At 51.0% G+C, this 5000-nt stretch overlaps 2 non-coding genes across 2 annotated transcripts; both read right to left on the bottom strand.

Annotated features, from left to right (window-relative positions):
• Positions 1-939: 939 nt before the first annotated feature.
• On the bottom strand, positions 940-1096 carry LOC137929182 (5.8S ribosomal RNA). The gene has a single exon (XR_011108750.1). It is a non-coding gene; the product is annotated as a 5.8S ribosomal RNA (ribosomal RNA).
• Positions 1097-1906: 810 nt separating this feature from the next.
• Positions 1907-3810, bottom strand: LOC137929194 (small subunit ribosomal RNA). The gene has a single exon (XR_011108761.1). It is a non-coding gene; the product is annotated as a small subunit ribosomal RNA (ribosomal RNA).
• Positions 3811-5000: the final 1190 nt, after the last annotated feature.

Genomic DNA, 5000 nt, shown 5'->3' with positions numbered 1-5000 from the left:
CTTAGAGGTCTCTAGACGCGCGCACGCACAACGCAACGCTGCACACACAACACGCGTTGCGCGATGAACGACGACGATGACGATGATGATTATGATGATACGAGCGTAAACGAAAATCTCGACACGCATACGCGAGCGCGAGTACTTTTCGTTAGCGATCGATCGTCCGGCCCTTTCGGTATCGGTCCGTATCGATACGATAATATAACGTTCGCACTGGAACGACGACGCGTATCACCGACATAATACGGATGCGTAGCGACGACGAGCGGTGAACTCTCTCGCATCGGGCTAGGCGCGCGCGCACATGAACATCACGTAATGTTTACTTACATATGTTTGTGTGTGCGTTACGCTTGCCGCGCAAGAAAACATTCACCGCCTGCCGGTCGCATCCGTCGGAGACGCGTCGTCTGTGCTTCCGATATATTTTATTATATCGTATACACGAACCGATGAGCTCGGACGAAGACCGCACTACGAAGACTCGCGTCTTAGCGATGCGTGTAATCTTTTCACACTCGTTTCATATTCAATACAATTCGATATATTTAAACGGACCGTAAACGCGCTCCGCGCGTACGCGGACGTGAGGGGTGCAGCACCCCGCCGTCCGTCGTCCGTCGCGAAGAACGTTCAACGGAAACCGTCAATTGTTCGAAAGAGCGCGCGCCCGCTCGCCCGCGCGCGGTAGTGCGGCAGCGGCAGCGCGACGACAGCGACGGCGGATAGTGAGAGAGAGAGAGAGTGAGAGCCGCGGCGGCGCGGACGAGAGACTCTTATTAGAGATCGTCCCATCGCACCGTCCGCGAGCTCGTTCATCACCCCCCACCAACCCGCCGCCGCCGCGTCGCGCGTCACCGCCGCGCGCATCGACCGGCGCGAGCGCACGTAGCGCGCGTTCTACACCGAACAGTGTGGTTTTTATATTTTAACAGCCGGCCCTCAGACAGGAGTGGTCCTGGATATTTCTCCACGGACCGCAATGTGCGTTCGAAATGTCGATGTTCAAATGTGTCCTGCAGTTCACACTATGACGCGCAGTTAACTGCGTTCTTCATCGACCCGCGAGCCAAGTGATCCACCGTCCAGGGTAATGGTTTTTTCTTAATGTTGTTATTACTTACGGTAGCGGCCTACGGCTCTCGCCGTCGGCCACTTGATTGTCCGTTTTTATGTATTAACGTCGAAAGTTGGTCGAATTCATGTGCGCCGAGGCGTTCATAAAGAAACGGCACCGAAAAAGCTTAACGCCCCGACGCGAATCCTTTAGAATGATGAACGACGACGACCCGCGCACCCCCCAACGAGCTGGCGTGACGCACGACATTGTCATCTTTCTAACCGCTTAAATTTCGTTTTGTATAGCGCCAACCGACAATAAAGGGCCTGAGCTAGGCAGTGGGGATTTTCACCGCTTCGAACGCTCCGTTTGGTATGCCCCGGTCGGCGCTCGTCTCTCGGCGTTTTTCCGCCACCCGGCCGCTTCGACGGCGGCGGAGGCAGCGGCGGCGGTAGCACTTTCGACGAATGCCACCACCGCCACCGGCCACCGCCACGGCGCCGTCGCCGCTGCGCCGTTAGGCGTAATAGACGCTAGAGACAATTATTTCACATTTTATTTTTTATACATATATACAAACACGCACACACACACGCACGCACACGCGCGCGCGCTCGTCCGCATTAGATACGAACAGCAGCGCGCGCGCGTACGTACATATATATGTATATATGTCGTATATATATATCATTATGGATGTATTACATATATATATGTGTAAACACGGTATGTACGAAGTCGTCGTCGTCGTCGTCGTCGTCGCAACAGCAACAACAGCAACAGCAACAGCGGCGCAACAACGTTCGTGAACATATCACGCGTCTCGCACACATACACACACGTTAATGATCCTTCCGCAGGTTCCCCTACGGAAACCTTGTTACGACTTTTACTTCCTCTAAATGATCAAGTTTGGTCAACTTCCCAGCAACGCCGACGGCCGTGAAGCCACCGCGTGTCGGTCCGAAGACCTCACTAAATCATTCAATCGGTAGTAGCGACGGGCGGTGTGTACAAAGGGCAGGGACGTAATCAACGCGAGCTTATGACTCGCGCTTACTAGGAATTCCTCGTTTATGGGGGATAATTGCAAACCCCAATCCCCAGCACGAAGGAGTTTCAACGGGTTGCCCGGGCCTCTAGGCCAGGGAGAACATGCTGATTCCTTCAGTGTAGCGCGCGTGCGGCCCAGGACATCTAAGGGCATCACAGACCTGTTATTGCTCAATCTCGTGCGGCTCGAAGCCGCCGGTCCCTCTAAGAAGAATTTTAATACGTCGCCAGTGAGTTGCGCCACCGGAGCGGCGCACACCTAAATGACGACGCCTATTTAGCAGGCTAGAGTCTCGTTCGTTACCGGAATTAACCAGACAAATCGCTCCACCAACTAAGAACGGCCATGCACCACCACCCACCGAATCAAGAAAGAGCTGTTAATCTGTCAATCCTTCCGGTGTCCGGGCCTGGTGAGATTTCCCGTGTTGAGTCAAATTAAGCCGCAGGCTCCACTCCTGGTGGTGCCCTTCCGTCAATTCCTTTAAGTTTCAGCTTTGCAACCATACTCCCCCCGGAGTCCAAAATCTTTGGTTTCCCGGAAGCTGCCCGCCGAGCCATCGTAGTAACGTCGGCGGATCGCTAGATGACATATTTACGGTTAGAACTAGGGCGGTATCTAATCGCCTTCGAACCTCTAACTTTCGTTCTTGATTGATGAAAACACCTTTGGCAAATGCTTTCGCTGATGTTCGTCTTGCGACGATCCAAGAATTTCACCTCTAACGTCGCAATACGAATGCCCCCAGTTATCCCTATTAATCATTACCTCGGAGTTCTGAAAACCAACAAAATAGAACCGAGATCATATTCTATTATTCCATGCACGAAATATTCAAGCAGCATTTTGAGCCCGCTTTGAGCACTCTAATTTGTTCAAAGTAAAATTGTCGGCCCATCTCGACACTCACCGAAGAGCACCGCGATAGGATTTTGATATTGAACCGCCGTTTTACCGACGGCTCACCGACGATATGCTCCGCAGACGTGTCAGTATCACCGCGGATGCGGTGCACCGACAGCGCGGCGCACAAATGCAACTACGAGCTTTTTAACCGCAACAATTTTAGTATACGCTATTGGAGCTGGAGTTACCGCGGCTGCTGGCACCAGACTTGCCCTCCAATTGTTCCTCGTTAAAATATTTAAAGTGTACTCATTCCGATTACGAGGCCTCGTAAGAGTCCCGTATCGTTATTTTTCGTCACTACCTCCCCGTGCCGGGAGTGGGTAATTTGCGCGCCTGCTGCCTTCCTTGGATGTGGTAGCCGTTTCTCAGGCTCCCTCTCCGGAATCGAACCCTGATTCCCCGTTACCCGTGACAACCATGGTAGTCGCAGAAACTACCATCGAAAGTTGATAAGGCAGACATTTGAAAGATGCGTCGCCGGTGCTGGACCATGCGATCGGCAAAAGTTATCCAGATTCATCAAAATTAACGACTTCGGACGCGAGGCCCTCCGTCGATTGGTTTTGATCTAATAAAAGCACTCATCCCATCACTGGTCAGAGTTCTGATTGCATGTATTAGCTCTAGAATTACCACAGTTATCCAAGTAACCGAGGTAAGATCTAAGGAACCAAAACTGATATATTGAGCCATTCGCGGTATCGCCTTAATACGGCTTGCACTGAGACATGCATGGCTTAATCTTTGAGACAAGCATATAACTACTGGCAGGATCAACCAGGGAGCTAGCTAGTAGAGCTAACACACACCAACACCGCACATACGAGAGATATGAGGGTGATGATGATATGATAGACGTGTGACAAGCGACGCGTCGGACGTTCGAAACGCCGTGACGCGCCGGTGCCTAGGTAGCTTTTTGCGTGCGTGCGTGCGTGCGTATTTATTACAATACACACACAACACCACACCGCAACAACAAAATGAATTCGTTTTTCTATCTGTTCACGGAGGAAAATGTATATCTCAACACTCGCCTCGCGTTCGTCCAGATTTACTTTGGACGCGGCATCGCGTCCGATTCATCGGAACGTTCTTTGACGAGACACATACAAATCTTCACTTTTATAAAATATCGTTTCGCAAAACGAACAATGACCGATTTCCAGCCCGGTTTTAGAGAGATCCGAAATCCTTGATTTATATATCATGATCGACCGTCGCGCGACTAGCGCGCGACGAGCTCGTTGATGCGATGCGTTAAGGGCCGCCCCGAAGTCGACTCGGGAGCCCAACGCCGTTCGCGTTAATTAAACGAGACGTTCTCTTACGCCTTCCGCTCTTACATAACGGAGACGTCGTCCGACACAGTTTACGGTGTGTTGTTGTGGGGAGATGATCCCCTTTTTCTTCCCTCCTCCGCCGCCGCTGTGTCGTTCGTGCGTTTGTCGGTTATAGAAGTTTCAGTTTCGGGCGTTCTCGTTGGTGGCGCGCGTTGTTTGTGTATCGGTGTTATTAGTTTTGTTCGATTCGCGCGCGTTTTCTAAGAATAATTTTTAAATTTTTTTTTTTTTTATAAAAAAAAAAAAAAAAACTAAATCTAAAAAAAACGCAATCTCCGCAAACAAACTAACACCACCACCACACACACACACACCCCACCAACCAAAAAAACACACTCCACACTCCACAACCACCAACAAACAAAACAAAACAGAAGAGCATCGGAGAGAACTCGATTCGGCCGACCGGCGCGTCTCGCGCCAGTCCCATGTATATGCGGGAACGACTGTATGCGTCTCCGCGTAGCGCTATAGAGCGTTCGCGTATCGATTGCATACCACCGATCTACATATCTATATCTGACCCTGATCTCGATGTCATCGTCGTCGTCATCATCATCATCATCATCATCATCATCATCATCATCATCATCATCATCATCGTTCGACCCGATCGCGGATTGCGCGTAGC

This window comes from Battus philenor, unplaced genomic scaffold (genome assembly GCF_028537555.1).
Source record: "Battus philenor isolate CCGP_79_NKW_IND1 unplaced genomic scaffold, ilBatPhil1.0.hap1 SCAF_44, whole genome shotgun sequence".
Lineage (NCBI taxonomy): Eukaryota > Metazoa > Arthropoda > Insecta > Lepidoptera > Papilionidae > Battus > Battus philenor.
The sequence above is the reverse complement of the archived record's forward strand: the minus strand, read 5'-3'. Positions and strand labels throughout refer to the sequence as shown.